The sequence below is a fragment of the Geotrypetes seraphini genome, chromosome 4 (assembly GCF_902459505.1).
Source record: "Geotrypetes seraphini chromosome 4, aGeoSer1.1, whole genome shotgun sequence".
Lineage (NCBI taxonomy): Eukaryota > Metazoa > Chordata > Amphibia > Gymnophiona > Dermophiidae > Geotrypetes > Geotrypetes seraphini.
The window spans coordinates 109,289,390-109,313,967 of NC_047087.1; the positions used below are offsets into that span (position 1 = coordinate 109,289,390).

The 24,578-nt window shown below is 41.5% G+C and overlaps 1 protein-coding gene across 2 annotated transcripts in view; it reads right to left on the minus strand.

The window, feature by feature from the left end:
- CD247 (CD247 molecule) overlaps nt 1-24,578 on the minus strand; it is a 170,715-nt gene that overhangs the window by 131,972 nt on the left and 14,165 nt on the right. The window contains exon 1 of one of the 2 annotated variants that reach the window (XM_033941619.1): nt 5,813-5,872. The exons of the other annotated variant lie outside the window; for it this stretch is intronic. The gene's annotated coding sequence lies outside the window, so the exon portion shown is untranslated. Of the gene's footprint in view, nt 1-5,812; nt 5,873-24,578 lie in introns of those variants that run through there. 2 annotated transcript variants of the gene reach the window in all.

A 24,578-nucleotide genomic window follows, 5' to 3' on the forward strand; every position in this document is an offset into this window, starting at 1 on the left:
ATATTTGCAGCCAGACAGGAGAACTACCCCTTCAGCTGTTCAATTGGCAGATTATTTTCAAATGAAAATAAATAATTTGTATGCAGAACTGCATATACATGAAAGACCTTGGGAGTTAGATATCCCTCCTTTTGATTTGGCTGGCACAAGGTGGGGGTTCTGTGGTAGCAGGAGGGAGTGGGTATCCCTCCCTCCATTCTGGCTCCAGGATGGGTGGGTTGGTGAAGGGGGGCCATCATCAGTGGGGGTGGGGGTGACTACAGGCAATTATTTTTTAATGGGACAGATATTGTGCAGTTAAAAAAGAAAAAAGCCCCAACAGCTGAGTGGCAGGAGGCTGATACGGGGCTTCCCCTGCCACTCAGCTGTTCGGGCTTTCCCAAACAGGCTCTGCACGTGTGTTCAGTTACTCTCAGAGCGACTGGTCCAACGGGGATAACGGTGAACCTCCGTGCAAATCATCTGCATGGAAACTTGTTCCTCAATCGGCCAACAGCGACTCGCATGGTCTTAGTGACTGTGTTTAGTGCATTTAGCCCCTAGTTTGGTTTCCATGAGCAAACTACCAAGAGAAGAGAATAGGGTACCTGGATGAGTTCCCAAGAACAGACTTGTAAAGGAAAATATTTCTCACAGGATCTCAGAAGAGGGTAAAGACTGAAAAGAAAACCAGAGAATACAAACCAGAGGGTAATCTTTTTGATTAACCTAAGTGTCTGCCTTCATGCTGAGTATACTGTAAATAGTCAAAGGCTATTCTGCAAACAAGTTTAATAAATGTCTCAGTGGTTTTCACTTACACCTTGGACTGAGCTGTCTTTCATTCAGAAGGGGGAGTGAGGAGCTTGAGTGGGGTGAGTGGAATCCCGGAGTTGCTCATCCTCTGGTCTACCGGAGTTGTCTGACCTCGGCCTGCGCCCAAACTCTAGTATGATTCATGAGTACGTAAGTGACTGTACCCATCTATGTTTTCATCTCATCTTTTTTTTGTAAGCCCTGGTATCGGGCGGGTGTCCCCCCACCCCCGACCCGAAGAGCTGACTGGAGCCCACCGCGTGGAACAGGAAGGTGGAAGCCAAGGCTACATTTATGTACTGTATATTAAGTACAGTTGTGTTGTGAACTACAAGTTCCTGCATTTTGGTAGTTCTACAGTAATTGGTCCTTCCTGGGCTAATGTTCCTTGCTTCCACTGACTTATGGAGCTTTCCTTTTGGCTAAGACTCGGGCACATTTGCCTGCTTGATAACTCTTGCCCCCCATCCCCTCATCTGTTTCCAAGTCATAAAAAAAGAAGGCAACATCTGGTTCACATGAGCAGCCCCAACTGATCTCTCTTCCCCTCAGCAAGGCATCTTTTTTTTTTTAATCAGAGTGTGCAATTGAGAGTACCACTGCTTGCACATGCTGTGTTCTCCAATTCTCCAATACTGTTCCAGCATCTGGGGCAACAATTCAGTATGATTTAATCTGTTTTGCCTCACCCCCTTCTACAGCCTACAGTAAGTTCCTGTTAATTTTCTACCTTTGCAATAAAAAAAACTGTTGGAATATAGACAAGGTGTCTTCACTGGAGATTGGTACTGGTTTAACTGAATGATTAGCAGTGCATAGCTGCTGTGAGATCATGACCATATAACACCTTTTTTTCGAGAATTGCACTGGTTGCCAGGTGAAGTTTAACTTTGTCTTTGTTACAGGATTTTGTTTGGTCTTACTCCTAAATATTTAACTGATTTTTTTTCTCTTGCCACTAATAAACATATGAGAAGCTCGTATTTGAACTTTGTCTTTCCGCCTGTAAAAGGTTGTAAACATTAAAAAAATCACCAATGTCTTTTGTCATATCAGGCGGCTCTCTGGGGTAAGGATTTGGATTGATTGATCATGACTTCCAGTTCTTATTTAGAATTTAGAGGGCATTTAAAAACATACCTATTCACCACATATTTGGAGAACTAATTCTTCCATTCAATTATGTATCTCATTTTTTGTAAACTACATAGAACTTCACAGTCCTGCGGTATATAAGCTAATTGTTATGTTATATTATCATTGGCATGGGGTGTAGCTAGGTGACCTCTATTGATCAGTCACAAGTCTTCACTCTCTAGTACAGTGTTTCCCAACCCTGTCCTGGAGGACCACCAGCTAGTCAGGTTTTTAGGATAATCCTAATGAATATGCATGGAAGAGATTTGCATTTAATGGAGGTGACAGGCATGCAAATCTGCTGCATGCATATTCATTAGGGCTATCCTGAAAACCTGACTGGCTGGTGGTCCTCCAGGACAGGGTTGGGAACCACTGCTCTAGTAGACAGGGTCTTGGGGTTTGAATCCTGGCAAAATTCACAAAGTGGTCAAATATCTAGGTCTCTTATTTAGATCAATCAAATTGCAATTTGGCTGCAACTATCCAGTTCCAGATCTCAGTCAAGCAGATAATGATGTTAGCCATTACTTTCCTTAGATTGATACCTAGTAGAGCATATAACTAGACATCATCAGGATTAATGTGGAACTTAACAGAGTACTGTGAAATGACTACAGACAAAGTACTGCGAATATATTGATCAGTAACAATCTCCGAGGACCTCCACATGTAGAGAAAATGTAGGTCAAAAGCAAACCAAAAACATAGGCCTTATATCCCTCCCCAAATGTGAAGTCAGGCCCCAAATTCCAGAAATTAAAAAAGGTAAAATAAAAGGTAACAGGGTACTTGAAAACCAATAACGCAACCCAACTAACCCTTTTTGCAGACTATTTCAAATTCAGGCTCCAATAATGGAATAAAAAATAAGATAAATGGGAAAGATGACTCAAGACATCAAAAAAAGCTGCATCCAACTCAGTTTAAGTAATGAAAGATGGTGTGTGTGTGTGTGCATGCTTGAGAGTGCATATGAGTGGTCGAATGAGTGGTGGCTACCATAATAGCAGGATATATGCATAGTAGGGTACGTGTGTGCTGGGGGAGGGGGCATGTGCTTGAAATAGGCTGCGAGTATGTCTTGGGAAGTGTGGAGGAGGTGGGTTTTTAAAAAGTGCTTTCTTGCGCTATCTTTTGCCAGCTGCTTCAGATCTCTCTCTCTCTCTCTACCTGTGTTGGTCTGGACAAAAGTATTTGAAGGGTGAAAGTGAGGAAGCTTTTAGAATAGAGAGCTGTACAGATTTCTGCATTTGTAACAGCTTCCCATAAAAAGCAACGACAATTTTTTCTGAAAAGCTTGGTTCTCTTATAATACTAATCTGTTGTTGATTTTCAAGACGTTTTCAGATTTATGGCATGCAGGATAAAATATGATTTCTTTGGATTTCTTTTCCATTTTGGGAGTGTTCTGATTGCCTTTATATAATAAGCATAAAATGGGTGCCTGTTTGGACTTTCCACCTAGATGTCTGTTCATGAAATTACCCTTATTTCATTTCAAAATGAACGCACAACCCTAATAAAATCGCCCCCGTCATTCCCTTCCAGTCAGGCTCCTCATATGTTCACTGTTCTTCTTTGTGAATGCAGAGGATATGCTTTTGCAAGAGTATCCGGAAACTTCTTTGTATCAGTCAGGACTTCCATAGGCAAATATGGCTCTTTAGGGGTTTTAGGGCTTTTCTTTGTAAACACAGCATCATTAAACAAATGTGAGGGGAAGTGACTCACTAATGGGCAAAACTCCTTTCAGTCCATATTTTACTCCAATGATTCACTTATTTGTCTCTCACACTGAGGCACTCATAGTGGTCAGTTTCTTACTATATAGTGGAATGTGCTTATATCATCACAAAGCAAGATAACATCTCAATAAATTAAACATATGGTAAACATTCCACCCTATGTGGTTTAGTGAACAATTCTTGTTGAAACCAGGCTGGGGTCTCTTACTGATACTTTCCGCTGACTTGTGGAAAGCTGAAAATGAAATGTCAGCTCAGGGGTATGTGGAAAATAGGTGATAAAGCAGTTCCATACACCCGTCATTGCCTATACAAACAACATCAGGGTCAGAAGAGATGCTTCAGCTGTGATTGTTATATTGAAAGATTATGCCATGGTTTTCTATTAAATCAAGGTTCAATCATGTATATTGAGATACATTTGTGCTTGTTGTAGGCATAATGGGCCAGATTCTAATAACGGCGCTGTAAGTTAGGTGGCATTAAGCGTCCTAACGCCACCTAACTTAATTGTTTTAATTTGTTCAATCAGTGCAGTAATTGACTGCGCCAATTAAAAACCAATTGGAATGCCATTAAAAAGATGGACTTGTCAACTAAAAAGAAAGACTGGGTGGTAGACTGCCCTAGATTTTGGGGACAGCCTTGAAAAAGCCTGAATAGGGGAAACATGTCAGCAAGAGTTCCCCAGGCGACAGTGATCTAACTGAAAAGATATGTGCTGTAATTTAAGTTTTAATATAAGAAGAAATAAGAATAAATGGAAAAAGATACCATTTAAATTAAATAACTAAAAGGATCAATGATGATTCATGAGCAATTTTTCTGTATGAAGCAATGAAGGATTACTGCAAGGGTTTCTGATGATCCCCCAAAAATATATGAGTTGATATAAATTAATTTATGATGGTTACTTAGCTATCTTACTATTAATGATTAAAAAGATGGAGGCACCTAAGGGTGTTTTCAAAACCAATGCAGTTCTCCTATCTAAGGAAGCCCCTAAGGCCACTATGGGTGTGGTTAATGCCAGAAGTGGCCTTAGACACAGTTAGGAGCCTCCTTAGACGTGATTCTCATGAAAGGTATGCTCCAGAAATGTAGGCCTTTAAAACCCTGGCCTACATTTTCGGCACCTACATGTCACATAGTCATGATTCTGCAAACGGTACCATTGCACGGATGACATGCAAATGGCGCCGTGTTTGGAGGCACCGACCAATAACAGTGCTATTTGCAGAATCCAGCCCAGATGATCTCCAATAAAAAAACCCTGACAATAAAGTGAAGTCTTGCATTCTAAATAGCATACAATTTTATCTCCTTTTCCTTCTTTCCCCAGGCAGATTATTTATATCTTTCAAAATATTTAGATGTTGTACGTCTAAAGCACTAAGCAGGTCACAAAAATTTGCATATATCATAATAAAGTAAACATAAGATCACCATAAAAAATATACAATGCAAAACAAGACATGCCAATAAACTAAACATATAAATATACAACATATAAACATACAATAAACTAAACAATATACAAACATATAAACAACATATAAATATACAACACATAAACATACAATAAACTAAACAACTTATAAATAAAAATCAACATACAAGCAACAGATCAATGAATGGGCTGTCATACATCAAATAACAGAATCTAATCTAATCTTCGGTTTGTATACCTGTAGCAAGATTTATGGTAGATACTAATCAGTTACATAAACAAATTACGTCTCTGATAGTGTTGTCTAGGGAAAACCATAAACGCTGATCCAGGTTCAAATTTCTAGGTCTATTTATACGACACCAAACCCAGGCTAATGAGAAATATTTTTATTATGAAAATAGAAAAATATAATTCACAAGCCAGCTGCAATATCTAAATATTGTACACAAAATATCTGATTACATAAATGAAACTCAGTACATAATTATCACAATACACTTGTTAGAAACTAAGTAAAACTACTTGTTACACACACACTACACAATTCCTTATAATAATAATAATCCCTGATTAGCAAATGATTATATTATCACCAAGGTAACTTTACAAACCTTGTCCTCTATCACAATCGGATCCTTATCTAACCCAGCTGATAAGAGAGTAAATTCCGTATTCTCACCTTTTGATTAGCCTCCGGTGAAAATTAGGTGGAAAGAAAAACTTTCTTGTTAGCTCCAGGAGATGTCAGAAATCCTTTGTTAAAGGTACACGTGTTCGTCAGTCCTGGGGAAGGCTATAATTCATTGGCAGTCAAGTTTCCTTTTAGTGCTGAATTCAGAGCTGTTTAAAGTCCAAATCTCTCTCTCTGAGGCAGAGAGTCACCCGAGGTAACTTCACAGATCTAATTATTAAAAGAAAAGGTCGCGTGCAGAACACCTGTGGGAAGATGTGAGCTTTCTCTCATCCCAACACAGACTAATTAATTAGCACCTTCTCACTTGGATCTCATCAGATGACTTCCTCGGACCAATCCAGAAACAGAACTTGGATGAATAGCCTTTCTGTGTAAAGTATCATATATGCTGGTAGACCCAGGGCCGTTAGACAGATAAGAACAGGATAACTTCCCCCAGAATCACACAGTCCCATTATGAAGGCACAGATGGATGTCCTTGAGTAGAATAACATTCTGGTACATACCCATAATGCATCAGGCAGAAACAGTAAAGATGTTTCTTCTTTCTTCTTGCAATTCATGCTGGAAAGATTTCTTGCAGAATGGTTCAGAAAGAGCCATGGTTTCTTGTAGACAATGGTTCAGGCTTTGATGATCTCATAGAGGCCTAACCTTCAGGTGCAAATATGGAAACACCCCTACATACCGGGTCATCTCCCAATGAAGCTCGACTCGGTTCACATATGATTAAGACTAGAGTACATGGAGAAAGAAGCATGAGAGAAGTAAGAACTATAGTATTATCATTTCGTTGAGACTGTGGTTAAATCATTTAAAGATTGCGAGAACAACAAAGTTTTCAGGGTCTTACGAATAATTGCAGCTGGCCTATAAGCCTAATGGAGTCAGGGAGTTCATTCCAGATCTCTACAAACTTGAAAACAAAAGATTGACTAAGCCTACTGGAAAGAATGAGCCTTAACCTTTTGTCTGAACTACAATAGATCATCTTCATGGCACAGGGTAAGGGAAAGTGCATTCCACAAAATTGAAAAAGCGCACAAGAAGAATGGGATGGAATGTCAGTTTTATGAGAAGCATCAGGACCCCTACAGAAGCAGCAGACATCCACCCTTCCCAGGAATAAGCGCATTGCTTCTGTGGTGTGATCAATTCTAGCCTGCCCCAATATACTGTACAACCATAGGCGTCGGAACGGGGGAGGCCGCAGCCTGTTCGCTGACGCTGCCTGAAGACTTACAATTACAACGCCGGGAGAAGGTGGGTGGAGAGTCGGGAGCTGGGCAGAGGCCTGCGCTGTAGCGTTCCACCGGGGCTAGGGTGGAGCTCCTGGGCCCCCCAAACCATGCAGCGTTCCGACATCTCTTTGTACAACAGACTTTAAACAGAATTTGCTGCGCCACTGGTGTGCAAGGTATGTCTTACATGTGGCAATTTCTGATTCAAGAAGATCTCTTTATAAGGTATACACGTCTGTTGAGTCCCACTTCATTTGCTATACAGGGCTACTGTATCCCATGGCTAAGATGCTAAGCTATGAACACACTTAACAGGAGAGGTGAAACTGTTAACTAATTCTCATTGCCAATACATTGTGCAAAAAAAAAATTAAAAGGCTCAAAATTTATCCTTTCATCCTGCTAGTAAAGAAAAAGCTACAAGGCAGTGAACATAGAACTTTTTTTTTCTTCTAAAGCTGCTTAGTTGTCTTGATATTCAGCTAGCGGCAATCAGCGTTTTACTGCCACCCATATTATCCTGAGAAATTCACTGTGGGGCCATACCGGGCTCCAGCACTGAATTTCTGGGTATTTAGAGCCAGTAAAAATATACCTCCACCCCTCCCCCCTTTACAAAACTGTAGCGTGGTTTTTAGCATCTGTCGGGACAATAACAGCTCCAACGCTCATAGGAAATGTATGAGGATCGGAGCTGTTACTGCCGGGGCCGGCGCTAAAAATGAGCTATGGGTTTACAAAGCCGCGCTAGCATTTCTAGCACAGGCCACGGTTGTAACGTTGCGGATGCTCATAGGAATTCTATGAACGTCGGAGTGTTACCGTGGCAGCCGGCACTAAAAACGCTAGTGTGGCTTTGTAAAGGAGGGGTAAGTGCAATATTCAGCATTTAACCACTTATTGCAAACCACATAAAGATAAGTCTGACTTTTAAGCAGTCCTATGTATGCAGTTACCTTGGCTACTTAAGTGCTGAATAAGATTAGGACTCTGAAAAAATAATTTTGATAAAAATGTTCTTTTCTGTGGGCAGTGGATAAGGCTGTTCCCTAAAGTATCTGAGGTCATGCATGCACCCAGGAAGTCTTTTCTTCTGCTGAGGCCCCAGGCAATGGTGCAATTTATTCTTGTGGTTACCCTGTAAGATCTTGGTGTTCTCTAGAGGAAGCAAATCTGTGTTTCACAACCCAGTTCATTTGGAGAACTTTTTTTTTTTTTTTTTAAATAAAGGTTTGAAGGTTTGATCAGTACAATTAGGATGGAAGGTTGCTATCTGGCTAGGGTAAGGATCCATTTTACTAAACTGTGCTGGTAAACGGGCTTACTGCATCCTTATGTGGGCCTTTCCTGTGCGCCAAGTCTATTTCTAGTGTAACCATGAAAGAATAATCACTTCTGTGCTGAAGTGGTTGATACAAATATCTTCTAAGGCAGCCTGTCAAAATAATTTTCATAGTAGTTTCCAAAATATCTTGTTTTTTTTAAGCAGATTTGTCAGTATGCCACCACCAGCCATATGATAATTCTATCAGCCGCGTGTATCAGTCACGGCATAAATTCATCATCCAATCTGCTTTGCTATATATTTTTTACTTCTTTTTATAAATATTAATTTTTATTTTGTTTTAATACTTAAATTCATTCATTCATTTAAAATGCTACCTGTTCGGTTAGCCATAATAATTCATATAAGGAACCACCAACTACTTAGCTTGAAGCCGTTTTCTCTGGCCAGGGCCGGATTTAGATGAAAAGAGGCCCTAGGCTATTCCACTTATGAGGCCCTTTCACCTCCCATTTTTAAGTTTGAAAATTACATGAGAGATAATAAAATACATTATTATTGTGATATATATCAATATGTTAAATGAAACATGTTGTTATTGGTACTAACCTTTATAAAAAATGTGACACGGATAATAAATAAAAAAAAGTCGAGAACACTTATTTGGACATTTATTCTCAGCACCATATATAGTACTTGTAACAATAACTAATCAAACATAACACACAACATTGCCCCTTCCTATGTCCATAATGCCCCCAGTGCGTCCTTCCTCACCTCACCCCCCTCCGATGCCCACCTGCCTCCAATCCCCCTTCCATTGAACACCCCCATGCCATCCTGCCTGCCTGCCTTCCATTAACCCCCCCACCCCCCTCTGATGCCAGCATGCCTGCCTCCCATCCCCCTTCCATTGAAACCCCCCACCCCATCCTACCCCGATGCCAGTCTGGGCCGCCCTATCCTGACGGATCCACGTTTTGCCTCTCTCCCCGCGGGGCTGGGCTTTGCCCAGCTGTTTCCGGACTGATGTCTTTCCCTCCCCGATCCTCCTCCCAGGGCGAAAAAAAGAAAGGGAGAAGCCGAGTCGGTGCCCCGTTGCGGTCGGAGCCGGTTCCAATCCTGAAGTGTAGAATTTCTCCTTATTTTTGGTTCAGTGTTTTAGTATTCACGGTTTTTAGAATAGTGTAATTTTAATTTTGCTAACAATTTGAATGTAGGCCCCTCTTGATCTTGAGGCCCTAGGCTGAAGCCTAGTTAGCCTATAGGAAAATCCGGCCCTGACTCTGGCTCATGTTATCAGTGTGTCAGTCTTATGCATTAGTCTTGTGCTGGGAAGGCACTGGCCAACATGTTTCACCCTTAAGCTTTTTCAAGATCAGCCCCTCTTGGAAATCAACGCATGCCACCCCAACTCAAATTCTTAAGATCAAAGAAACTACTAAGAAAATTATTTTGAATGTTTATATTAGCACATAGCCATTTAATAAACAAATTTGGGAACATATACCACCTCCAAAAGCGCTAAGGCCCGGATTCTCGTCGAGAAGCTTAATGTTAGATGGCATTAGGCATCCTACCGCCACCTAATTTAATTGTTTTAACTGGTGCTAAACGACTCAGTAATTGACTGTATCATTTAAAAACAATTAAAAAGTACTTACAAAAAAGAAGAGATGCCGCTTTACAGCCTCCGGGACCGGCGCCTAGATCCCTGGTGGCTAGCAGCACATAGTGAGACCGAAGTCTAGAAGTGGGCATGGTTAGGGGGTGGCACTAGACTTTGGCGTCCCTAACCCGTTGGCTGCGATTCTGACGGGACCTTAGGCACCAGAAATCTAGGGCTGTGAAACCTTGGCCTACAATTCCAGTGCCTAGAGTCCCATCAAGCTGCGATTCTGGAAACGGAGCCTGTCAGTAATTGACAGGCAACTCTAAGGGCTTCTGCATTATGAATGCACAGTGGTGTAATAAGGGGGTGGGGTCGGGGGGGATGGTCTGCCCCAAGCACCGTCTTGGTGGGGGACTCTTCTCCGCTCCCCGCTCCTTCCCTGCCCCCCCTAACGTGGGTGCACGCCCCTTCCTTCATACCTCTTTAACATTTGCTGTGCGAGCAGCAAACCCAACCTGCTGGTCGCGCCAGCGTTGACTCTTCCTCTGATGTCACTTCCTGGACCCACGCCTAGGAATATTTCATGTTTTCTTTTGCTTATGAATAATTGTTGGGTACAAGGGAGGGGGAATATTTGATGAGTTCAAATTTGATGATATATTAAGTGATGTTAAAGTATAAAATGATTGTATTTTATGTTACACTTATTGTGAGTTTTAAAAATGAATAAAGATTTATATTAAAAAAAAGAACGTTATAGAGGTACAGGACAAGGGAAGGGGCGCACAGTGCTGCAGGAGGGAGCAGGGAAGGCACAGTTGGGGTGGGGGAGGGACACCACCACCCTAGGTTCTTCTCACCCTCACTATGCCACTGTGAATGCACTAACCGGTTAGCATGTGGCGTTAATGTCAGCACACTAGCTCATTAGTACATCCGTGCCCTTCGCTGCCGCTGTCATGCCCCCTCCCCAAAAAAGGGAAAACTAATCAAATACTGTGCACTTAGCACAGATGGAAAAACTAATGCAGAATGCTTTAGCGTGTCCCACCTTAAGCCATGTTTCCTGTGTTAGGTGCACATTAGCATCTAAGGTAGCTTCGTAAAAGGACCCCTTAGGGGATATAAATTTGACTCTTTCGACTCATGAAATCTCATTTCTACTTTTCCTTTATTTGTTTTTATTTTCCTCTTTGACTTTGATTAAGTAGAAGCTCTACAGGAAGGGGGGAGGGAGCAGTTTCCTCTTTTTTTTCTTGTTTTTAAATTGCCTTTGGGCTTTGTACCTATCTTTCTTACTGAGTTTATTTCTAACATAGTAAATGATGGCAGATAAAGACCCGAATTGTCAATCCAGTCTGCCCAAACATACACTCTCATAATTTAATGATTTAATTTAAATTGTTCTTTTACTGAGATATTTCTGGGCCAGAAGCCCAGAGCTCTGCTGGTTAGTGTGCCTAGGTTCCATCTACTTTAGCCTCCGTCATAGCTTGCTCCAGCTCATCTAAACCATCTCAGCCATTAAACCCCCCCCCCCCAGCCCGTCCTCAACTGAATGTCCATATACAGGACACAGACCGTGCAAGTCTGCCCAGTACTGGCCTTAGTTCTTCAATATATACCCATTATTTTCTGATTAGAGATCCTCTGTGTTCATCCCATGCTTTTTTTTAACTCTGTCAGCACTGAAAATAACTGGTTTGAATTCATTGAAACTTTCAATTACTAAAAAAAAGTATGTCATCTGCCAGATTCATTCTTTTTTCAGTTTTTAATATTAAAAAATAGATTTCACACCCTAATTTACAGATATTTTGGTCAGATGTTTGGACAAGAATTATTTCCATAAATCATATAAAAAATAGGATAACCCTGTCTTATAAATCTATCATACTGCGTTCCTTGAACCCTGATATCTCATTATCATCATCACTCCAAAAAATCTTCGATTTTATGATTGCGTTAGCCTTTCACCACATCATCTGTAATTGGAAGGATAACTCTAAACTTAACTCTCATGAATGCTGGAATCACTTATGTGTTATTAGAAAATATGAGGAAGTTACAGCACTCAAACATAATAACATCCATATAATTACATAGGAGTTGCCATACAACTAATAACATGCAATTGGAAAAATTGGAGTAGATTAAACTACAGTTTTTGGTGGAATTCCGTGTGCCATATTTATAAAATGGAAAGAACATTAGCTATTCAGAAAGGAAATTTTAATAACTTTCAAGATGTGTGGGGGCCATTAACAAATTATTGCAATGAATAAGTACTATTTTCCCTGATTTGTACAAATGTAAGAATGGGGTGGGGGGGAGGGGGGATTTTATTATATGGTATAAGCGTTATGAGATGTTGAAAGGATGGAAGGGAAAGGGATAATTCTATTTAATATGAAAAATTGTAGAATTTCAAGTGATATATTTAAGTTAAAATGGTTGATACCTTTTGATGCATTTGATGTAAGTTATAAAAATCAATAAAGAATTACAACCCCCCCCCAAAAAACATAACATTGTCAGTTTCATTAGGATTTGGGCTCCTCTTGACAAGTTTTGCAAGGATTTGAAATGTTAATATCAAATGGCTCTATTATATATGACCTTATGACTTGATGTTTGCAGCTTATTGGATCATTGTTTTGATTATTTTAGTATGTTTGTATTTGTTAAATTTTTCAATTAAATTTTCAATTAACCCCCCCTCCCCCCACAACTTAACTCATTCTTAACTCGGGACTACTTATAAATAAATACAGGCAATTCCCAGGTTAAGAACGAGTTCTGTTTTTTAAACCATTCCTAAGTTGAATTTATTTAAAAATTTTCTATACCGTTTAAAACTAAACGGTTTACATAACTTGGATCCTGTAGAGTACACGGTCTATAAAAACATTAAAGAACATTAAGCCTATTCTTTAATATGAAAGGAAATGAAGGGATTGAATTTCAGCCGGTGGCATTCAGCATTTTGTTGACTACTGCCAGCATTATTCCCAGATGTTCAAGGTCAGGCCCTGTCTGAGCTTCAGCACTCAATATCTGTTTTGCGAAGGTGGCTTTAACACAAAGCTAGTTAAGTCTGATACAGGGTTCCCATAGCTAATTAAATGCTGAATAAAAATGGCTGGTTGGTTCTGAATTACAGCATTTAACGGGCCAAAGTGTCAACTCCGCCCCTGGAATGCTCTCAAAATAGCAGATTTGCAATTTCATGCTAACCAGTTATTTGCAGCGGCATTAACCAGTTAAGTGCTGTTGAAAATTAGAGGTTAGCCCCGAACAGGTAATTTAACTACCAGGAGCTGTTTCTGGCCAGTTAAATCACTTTGAATAATCGACCCATCTATGTTCACATTATCAGCATTGGCAACTGTGTTCTCAGTAAAGGGGCTTTCTTTAGTACAGTGGTTTCCAAGCCTGTCCTAGGATACCCTAACTAGTTGAGGATTTTAGGATATTCACAATTAATATGCATGAGAGAAATTTGCATACAGTTGCGGAAGTGAATGCTAATCTTATGAATTGCTGTCAGGTTTCTATTAGGATGAAGTTAAGAGGTGATATGCTCCGGAGTAATCTGAGGAAATACTACTTTACAGAAAGGGTGGTAGATGTGTGGAACAGTCTCCCGGAAGAGGTGATGGAAACAGAGACTGTGTCTGAATTCAAGTGAGTTTGGAGACGTTCCTGGAAGAAAAGTCCATAAACTGTGATTATGGTAGACTTTAGGAAAATCCATTGCTTATTTCTGCGATAATCAGCATCAAGTCCTCTTACTCCTTTGGGATCCCGCCAAGTTCTTGTGACCTGGATTGACCTCTATTGGAAACAAGATAGAAGGGCATGAAGGACCTTTGGTTTGTCACAGTATAGTAATGGTATAGGTGAGGTCCTACACGGTATAGGTGAGGTCCCCTACACAGTATAGGTGAGGCCCCCTACACAGGCTTGAGAACCACTGCTTTAGTACATATGGTCTTCAGACGATGCATTGGTATGACAATAATGCAGGAGAACAGTCGGGAGGACTTGCTCGAACCAATCTGCTGACATGGGTGGAAATGTTAACCAACAGTGAAATTCAACAAGATGATTAAAAATGACAAAGGTGGGGGAAATCCTCCTACCCACAGTTATTCCTACGTAGGACATAAGAATCTATTTCTTGAAATAAGGAATGAAGATTATTTTAACTAAACAGCTATAAGGAGTAAGCAATTTTTTCCTTTATTTTGCCAGTCATACCTTGTTAATAGTCTTGAAGCTTTCTCCTTGCATTTACTATTAAAAAAAAAATCTTCTCTGAATTGTCAGTGTCATTCAAACATACTGGAAACTGCTTTTCAGACTACTGATTCCAACCCACATGTTATTTGTGTTTAAACTAGAAATCGACAGTCATTACTCATATACAAGGCATAAAACATTTATTACTCATTAATGTCTTGATAATCATCAGCTTTTCCATTAAAGCTTCCATGTCTCATTAGTAAATATGAAGATACATAACATTTTCACTAAGTATAATTATTTTTACAGTAAGTCATGTTGGATAAAATTAACTAAAAGGCATATTTCATTGAATCTACCATCCTAAAGGTTAAATCAACTTCTGGCTGTGATCTGTGCTTGAACAGACTATCAGGGGAAACAATTTCCCCAATTGCTACCACACAGTTAAAAATATGCATGTATTCAGAATACATGAAAGTTATTTTATTTATCACCGGCTATGCCTTATTTTTCCATTCATGGAATTTTTTTCCAACAGGAAAACAATTATTTTGCTGACAGTCTAGCAATAAAGTGTCGTTAATGGGACTCTCACCACTGAGCTCTCTTCCCCTTCAAAAACGCTGAATATTAAGTAACATCAAACTCAATTAACACCGTCACGCTGTATGAGATAATTAGAACACACTTCGCTGCAAAGGCATAAAATACATGACCTCACCGTCTCCCACAGGAACAGATTCATTTTCAAGATTCTGAGGTGACTGTTTCACTTCCCTATGGAGAGAACGTGGAATCTAATATGTATATCATTAACAAAAGCGTAGAGAGAAACAGGCAGCGTCAGCATTAGACAGTGCACCTAGGGTAATGGCCCTGGGCTCCCATGCCACAGGGAACCCTAAGACTGTCTAATTCTAAGGGGCTCTGAAGCCCTCCTTTTAAATTTCTGCCCTGGACTTCAAAAATGTCAAACACATACACACCTTCAGGCATTTTTCTTATAGGTGGGGGGAAAAAAATAAATAAATAAAAAGAAAGGGCTACCTACCATGTAATAGGTTAGATTTTGTCCCTGAAGGATATCAACAAAGAATTATAATAAAAACAATATCAGATGTTCTAGGCAATTTATTAAATGTAATGACAAGTTAGAGAAATAGCACACTAAACATGAAATATAGTGCCACATGCTAAATGGTCTTTATATATATATATATATATATATATATGTATACATATATATATATATAAAAATTTGTAATGATTATGCGAAATTGATGCTATAGACCTGCTACTACTACTATTTATTATTTCTATAGCACTACCAAATGCAAGAGACGGTCCCTGCTTGAAAGAGCTTACTATCTAAAACCCTTTTATGAAGCTGCAATAGTGTTTTTTATCGCTGGCTCCGACACTCCGACGCTCACACAATTCCTATGGCTGGCGATAAAAAACCCTAATACAGCTTCATAAAACAGGGTAAGTTATGACAGGCACACAAGAAATAGGGTAGATCAATATATGGTGCTCATGAAGGGACAAACAAGCGAAGAAGAGATTGTGAGGGTAGGGGCTATATAGGGAATGAGAACAAATATAGTGCGTTACAAGCTGCAAGAGTTAGGGCCTAAACGCAGCTTTGAAAAAGTGGGCTTTGAGGCTGGATTTTTATGAATACCGCCAGGGATGGAGCCTGGCGTACTAATTCAGGCAGGTTGTTCCAGGCATATGGCGTAGCAAAGCAGAAGGGGTGGATTTGGGAGTTGGCAGTAGAACTCAATGTAATATTTACAGTGCTATATATATATATTTTTTTTTTTTTTTAAAGGGTTGTTGCAGTTTGAGACCTGAGAGACTGTTATGATATTGAATATTTGTGATGCAAAGCTAAGCAGTTTACAAAATTAATTTATAAGAACTGGAAAGGAACTACAATTAATTTGAAATGCACGGTGGTCAGCATAACCCATAGTCATGAATACTTTCAAAAAGCTTGCGTAAATAACCAGGTTTTAATTTTAAAAAAAATAATTTGTTAAGAAAGGGTTCACTGTGTATCTTCAGATTGTTCCAAGCAGCTGAGGCTACAAAGTAGAAAGCATAATGCAAAGTCTGCTGGTGTATTTCCTCTGCTATGTTATTATTGTACATAGGTACCTTCATAGAATGGCCTCCAAATAAGTGCCCCTTTATCGAATTGCTCCCAATGTACAGAAATGTAATTTTGGCTTCCCCCTTCTATTTATTCAATTTTCTATATCATTCTCCCAGGGGAGCTCAGAACGGTTTACATGAATTTATTCAGGTACACAAGCATTTTTCCCAATCTGTCCTAGTAGTCTCACAATCTATCTAATGTACCTGGGACAATGGGGGGATTAAGTGACTTGCCCAGAGTCACAAGGAGCAGTGTGGGTTTGAACCCACAACCTCAGGGTGCGGAGGTTGTAGCTTTAACCACTGCACCACACTCTTTGCACTTATTTGAACTAGTGGTAAGCCCTGTTTATTGACTGGTGGTCCTAGCCACTTTGACCCTGTCTTAGGGATATGGCTCATACAGAATCAGGTTACCTGTTTTGTTAGTGCTTCCTAGGTTTACATATTGCTGCTTGAATATTTCATTTTCTAAGCCACATGCTTATCTGGGTTTAAGTGCCTGATGTCACCCTTTGATTTTCTGTGTCTAATGGTGGATGAGATTCTGTAACTACTCTTTCCAGCAGATTTATTTCCTCTTAGCTGTATTTTTATTTATTTATTTTTTTTTTAACCTTGGGTGAGATCTTTAGTTTTGATTGATTTATAGAGGTGCTAGACTCAGTCCAAATTTTACCATTCAAGATTGCTAAGTTTGGTTTTGTTTTGAGGTTGCATCCTTCTCCCATGTCCCAGAAGGAATTAATTATGGTCTCCTCAGTTTCAGACAGTTTTTGCTTCAGGTACACATACTTTTTCATTTTAGGGTTATACTGTCATTTCTAAAGGTGTCAATGGCAGGTGCTTTAGGTTGGAAAATATCTTGACTTTTTGGCTTTTATGTTCTTGATCAAACCTTGTGGCTTTTGCACAGTGCTAATCAACTATATAGACATACTGTAAATCAGTGTTTCTCAACTCGGTCCTAGCGTATCCCCTTGCCAGTCAGGTTTTCAGGATAGCCACAATGAATGTGCATGAAAGAAATTTGCATATAATGGAGGCAGTGCACACAAATCAAGTTTATGCATATTCATTGTGGCTATCCTGAAAACCTGACTGGCAAGGGGTTACGCCAGGACTGAGTTGAGAAAATGCTGTAAATTGCATCAAAAAACAATTTCCTATGTGTCATGTAAAGCAGTGTCTCCCAAACTTTGCAAAGCCACAGCACATTAAACATAGTGGCCGTAGTTCAAGGGCATCCATAAGTGCGTGGATGTTGATGCGATGACATCACATGCATCATGTTGACATCTGCGCATGCACGAAGGACCTCCAGGCGAGGCCCTGAGCCACCGGTGGGGGGTGGTGGGTGGGTGCTGGAAGTGAAGAGGGAGCGCCTTCCAGGCATCCACCACCCTCTCCATAAAGTAGAATTTCCTTACATTGCTCTTGAATCTACCACTCCTCAACCTCAAATTATGTCCTCTGGTTTTACCATTTTCCTTTTTCTGGAAAAGATTTTGTTCTACGTTAATAAATTTCAAGTATTTGATCGTCTGAATCATATCTCCCCTGTCCCTCCTTTCCTCTAGGTTATATATATTCAGGGATTCCAGTCTCTCCGGTCTTCTGGCGCAAACCTCCTATCATTTTCATCGCCCTCCTCAGGACCGCTTCAAGTCTTTTTATGTCCTTTGCCAGATATGGTCTCCAAAACTGAAAACAATACTCCAAGTGGGGCCTCACCAATAACCTGTACAGGGGCATCAACATCTTCTTCCTTCTACTGGCTACGCCTCTCTTTATACAGCCCAGCATCCTTCTGGCAGCAGTCACCACCTTGTCGCACTGTTTTTTCGCCTTTAGATCTTCGGACACTATCACCCCAAGGTCCCTCTCCCCATCTGTGCATATCAGCCACTCACCTCCCAGCATATACGGTTCCTTCCAATTATTAATCCCCAAATGCATTACTCTGAATTTCTTTGCATTGAATTTTAGTTGCCAGATATAAGACCATTCCTCTAACTTTTGCAGATCCTTATTCATGTTTTCCACTCCCTCCTCAGTGTCTACTCTGTTACAAATCTTGGTATCATTTGCAAAAAGGTAAACCTTACCTTCTATCCCTTCAGCAATGTCACTCACAAATATATTGAACAGGATCGGCTCCAGCACCAAACCCTGAGGGATTCCACTACTCACCTTTCCTTCCTCCGAGCGACTTCCATTAACCACCACCCTCTGGCGTCTGTCCGACAGCCAGTTTCTAACCCAGTTCACCACTTTGGGTCCTAACTTCAGCCCTTCAAGTTTGTTCAACAGCCTCCTATGAGGAACTGTATCAAAGACTTTGCTGAAATCTAAGTAAATTACATCTAGCATATGTCCTCGATCCAGCTCTCTGGTCACCCAGTCAAAAAATTCAATCAGGTTCGTTTGGCACAATTTACCTTTTGTAAAGCCATGTTGCCTCGGATCCTGTAACCCATTAAATTCTAGGGAGTTCACTATCCTTTCTTTCTGCAACACTTCCATTATTTTTCCAACAACCAAAGTGAGGCTCATTGGCCTATAGTTTCCCGCTTCATCTCCGTGACCACTTTTGTGAATAGGAACCACATCTGCTCTCCTCCAATCCCCAGGAACCACTCCCGTCTCCAGAGATTTGTTGAACAAGTCTTTAATAGGACTCACCAGAACCTCTCTGAGCTCTTTCAGTATCCTGGGATGGATCCCGTATGGTCCCATCGCTTTGACCATCTTCAGTTTTTCAACTTGTTAATAAACACTTTCCTCCATGAACAGCGCAGACTCAATTCCATTTTCTTGTGTTACTTTGCCAGAGAATCTCGGTCCTTCTCCAGGATTTTGTCTCTTCCCTAGTAATTAAGGGGTCCTTTTACTAAGCACCATAAAATGGAATAACACATTAAAGTGGCACATAGTTTTGGAATGTGCATGCGGTAAATGCACAGTAATTTTTTTTGTTGTTTTTTGAGGGATGTGTCAAAGGGAGGAAATGGGCATTGCTGCACTAACCAATTAATGCATCTACATTTTATCTTCTTTTATACTTCCCTGCAATGTAACCGAATTACTTCATTTGTTTTCTTCTGGTTTTTTGTTACTACTGTTCTGAAGCTTTCCCTGGGGTGTCTTCTTCTTTCCTTCAGCCTTTCTACATTTCTTGTTATACAAGTGATGTTTTTCTTAGGTACTTTAGTTATCCCCCTCTTTGACCTTATTTGGCCTTTATCTGCTATCATGTTTCTATAAGAGCCTGGGATAAGCACATGGGATCTCTCGGAGAGAGAAAGAGATAATGGTTACTGTGGATGGGCAGACTAGATAGAAACATGATGGCAGATAAAGGCCAAATGAGGCCAAACAGGAGGTAACTAAAGTACCTAAGAAAAAAACATCACAGAGACAGCATTCATTCAAACTGTTGCATTAACCATTAAATGCACATACTGGAAGTAATTTTATAACACTATCCTTCATGTATGTGCACTAACTCCCAAATTCTCTATATGGTGCCTAAAGTCATATGCAAACATCAGTGCATGTAGCCGATATATACACACAACTTAATTGGTTTAATCAGTCAATAATTGACAATTAACACCTTGTAATTGACACTAATTGGTACTAATTAAAGGTTATGCACACAACTTGGAAAGCGCAATTCTACAAAACGTATGCGCCAGCTGCAGTGCACAAATTTGTAAAGGGGGTGTGGCTAGGAGCAGATCGTGGCCATCCCTAAAACTTATGCATACTGATATAGAATATGCCAGATGTGCGCACAACTTAGGTGCAAGCTTTCAGGCCTGGTCTTAGCTGGCCTAAATGGGCGCACCTAAGTTAAGAAAAGCACAGGCACAAAGCGCGATTATATAAAGGGTAAAGGCACCTTGTAGAAATGCACTAAGGCCCTGATTCTGAAAGTGGGGAAAGAAGATGGTTGGCGGTAGGCACCCTACCGTCGTTGCAATTGACCACATCATTTAAAAGCAATTAAAATCACATTACAAAAGATAAGCGCCCACCAGCACTTACATTTCCAGCACCGGAGGCACCTACTGGCGCCTAAGGTTGACGGAGGTGTGCTTAACGCCGGAAATTACCTTAGGCATCTCTGTAGATGCGATTCACATCAAACGTACCCTGGCCTACATTTCCGCCGCCTACTTTTGACCTGGCCGCAATTCTGCAACCTGCACCGGTGCTTCATTGACATGCAACGGGCGCCAGTATCAGAGGCGCCAGCCGATACCAGCGCTGGTTGCAGAATCTGGCCCTATGTGCTGTCCTAATCTGCACTGATTTTTTTTTTTTTTTTTTTAGGTGCCATATACAGAATATGACCCTGAGTGAATAAGAGCATATACTTTGGCATCAAGGCACCTACTTTGTGGACAAGTTTAGGTGTAGAGTGAGATGTTCTATCCACAAAAAAAAGGAAAAAACAACCCCATGTAGGAAATGTAATCTCGAAAGAAAGAGAGGGGAAGGGACACCATCAACCAACTATGAGAATGAACAATTTATTGAAAGTACAACACATATAGTATATACAAAAAAACATATGTAGCAAGGCCTAAAAAAGTCTTTAAATTCTCTGTTTCCCCCCCAACATGGTCTGTGTTTCGGATGACTTCAGCAGTGTTTTTTGCAGTGAATCTTTGTTTGGTTTTACGTGTGAGAGGCAGGCCTTGACAAACTGTTTTGGAGCTTTCAGGTTTTGGTTTGATTGCTTTTACATTGGCGCCATCTACTGGCCTTCATTAACATACCCCTGAGGAAGGCTGTTTCAGCCGAAACACAGACTGTGTTGGGGTCCAGGAAATAGAGAATATAAAGACTTTTTTAGGCCTTGCTACTTATGTTTTTTTGTATATACCGTATTTGCCGGCGTATAAGACGACTTTTTAGTACCTTAAAATCCTCCCCAAAGTCGGGGGTCGTCTTATACGCCGGGTACAGTTTACATGCCCTTACTTGCGGGGCTGGATGTACTCAGTCGTGCGGCTCTTCTTCTCCCTACCTTCTCTGCTTGCAGCACAGAGCCGAACGGAAGTCTTCCCGACGTCAGCGCTGACGTCGGAGGGGAGGGAGGGCTTAAACAAAGCTTAAACAAAGCCCTCCCTCCCTCCGACGTCAGCGCTGACGTCGGGAAGACTTCCGTTCGGCTCTGCTGCAGGCATGGCAGGTAAGGAGAGAGAGAGTACCAAGAGAGAGGGGCGGCCGCCCCGCCCCGGTTGCAGCACAGCCGGCCAGGTCCCCTTACTTTTGTGACACTTCCCCGACCGACCGATAACAGCCCGGGTCCGACAATCCTCCCTGCCCTGTAGCCGCGAATCTAAATTACCTTCTTACAGCAGCTGTAAGAAGGTAATTTAGATTTGCGGTTAAGGGCAGGGAAGTTTGTCGGACCCGGGCTGTTGTCGGTCGGTCGGGGAAGTGCCACAAAAGTAAGGGGACCTGGCTGGCTGTGCTGCACCCGGGGCGGTAGAGAAGGGGGGGGGGAAGGACTCTGAAAGCACTTGAAGACAGAGGAGGGAGAAGAACGCTGAAAGCACATGGGGGAATACAAAGGGGTGGAGAAGGAAGAAGGGGTCGTCTTATACGGCGAGTATAACACAAAACTCTATTTTTTAACTAAAAGTTGGGGGGTCGTCTTATACGCCCAGTCGTCCTATACGCCGGCAAATACGGTACTATATGTGTTGCACTTTCAATAAATTGTTTATTCTCATAGTTGGTTGATTGTGTCCCTTCCCCACCCTTTCTTTTGAGATTCCAGGTGCGGAGTAAGTTCAGAGTTCATGCCTATGTGTGTAGATTATAAAATAAGACAATCTACACTACACTCATATACACATAGGCCCTGATTCTCCAAAGTGCATCCCGATTTTAGGCGTCCTACAGCTGTCTAATCAGCCAATCGGGATGCACGTTTTTTTTAAAAAAATGCTCTCCAGGCAAGCCTGAAGGCACCTCCGGGAGCCTAGGGAGACCCGCAAGATGCCTAAGCTCGTCTAAGGCGGGCCTTAGGCTGAACCTAGGCGGCCCTACGCGTCTCCCTAGTAGAGGAGAAGCTTAAAATGTAGGCCAGCAAAATGATTGGCCAATCAGACCTTAGACTTAGTGGGGATGGGCGGAACCGCTATGCCTAAGGCCTGATTGGTCCAGGCTTCTAGAGCCTGGGCCAATCAGGCCTTAGGCTTCGGCGGGATGGGCCGGGAAGGGGCGGGCCTGCTTCATTTCGACGAGGCATGCCTGCCGGCTCAAGACGTGCAAGACCCATCTAAGAACAGGTTTGGTTTAGTGGAGATTTGGGGGGGGGTTAGCGCCGGGGGGGGTTGCGTCTTCGGGCAGGAGGGATTGGGCACCCTCCTGCCAGCTATCGATATTGTCGGGGGAGGGGATCGGTAATGTCAGGGGGGGGCGGTCGGTAGTGTCGGGGGGGGCGTCTTCGGGCAGAGGGTTTGGGCACCCTCCTGGTCAGGGGGCCGCGGCCCGCTATACTTATAGCGGCAGAGAGATCCCTTGCCGCGATAAGTGTAGCGGGCCATGTCTAATCTAACCCATTTCTCTAACCTGGATCTGTAACATGGACGCCGGTTACAGAATCGGGGTTTAGTTTAGGCCGATTCTGAATAGGACGCCTCTCCCGGGCGTCCTATTCAGAATCAGGGCCTAGGTGTCTTGCGGGCCTCGCCTTCAATATAGGTGGCCTGCCTGGGGAGCATTTTTTTTAAAAAACTTGCATCCCGATTGGCTGATTAGACAGCTATAGGACGCCTACAGCTGCCTAAAATCGGGACGCACTTTTAGAGAATCAGGCCCATAATGTATGCATCTTCATAGGCAGCAGAATGTTGTTTTGTTGGGGGGGGGTTCCTAGTGACTCCACTCTAGGCCCCAGCAGAGACCTGTGGCATGACCTCTCACCAACCTCCAACTCCCCCACCCACTTCTTCCCAGCGTTGTACTTTTAAATCAGCCATTGCACAGTGTCAACGAGTAGGCCTGCCCCTGGAACCAGAATGAAGGGTTCTGGGGCAGGCTTGCTTGTTGATGCTGCAAGGCGGCTGCCTGAAGATTTAAAAGTACAGCGCCAGGAGGAGGTAGGCGGGGCATAGAGCCATAACTGACCAGCGACCTCCAGCCTTTGGAGAGGAGCTTGTGGTTCCTGTGGCCTCCCCCATTCCGATGCCCATGTGCACCTTCATTTACACCCACATTCCAGGCATGTTCTCTGCTAGATATACTAATCATTTATAAAGAGTAGGCACTTACTTGTCTTTCTAAAATAGCACCTTGGTAGATAAGCTTTGTAGGCGCTTACCCAAGGTACCCTGTTATAAAATTATCCTCACCGTGTCTGCTATTTATTTTCTTCTATAGTTCCAAACACTAAGGGCCTCTTTTACAAAGCCGCGCTAGCAGCTGCCCTGCGCTAACGGCTTTGAAGCCCAAAGACATTTAAAGGGCTTCTGTCGGGATTGTTGCCGCGTGGCTTTGTAAAAGAGGCAGTAAGGAGTCATTTTAGAAACTTCTGAGCATGGAAATAGTGGCATTGCACATGAACATTGCATACATGTGTAAAATGGCCTTTTCAGAAAGCCACTGTCTCTGTATGCAGAATTATGCCAGAAGGATATTCAAAAATTGCAGATAATACAGAACACAGCCATTAGAGTAGTCCACAGTCTTTGTAAATTTGATCATATTTCATCATTTATGAAAAATGCTCATTGGCTCCCTGTAAAATACAAAATTGTTTAGAAATTACTTCTTATTACACATAAGGTATTGAAAGTAGATGAGCCATTATATCTAGCACGGCTGTTAAATCCTTATGTAGTGGGTAGGAATTTGAGATCTTTAAATAAGCAGCTGCTTATAATTCCATCATACAAAGATATTGCACATGAACATGTAAGAGACTGTAAACGTATTGGAATTCCAAAGTATTGGAATTCAATACCATTGGCATTTCAAACAATATCCTGACCTGGATACCCCAATTCCTACCTCATTGTCCTATCCAAAATGGGGTTTTTTTGTTTGTTTTTTAAAATTTCCTTATATAATATTCAACGCTAATGTATCTCAATGATTACAAATGAAAATTCCTTCTGAAAATTTGAAATCAGTTTCCTAGATGAAGAGTAAATATATAAACAAAGTTAATGG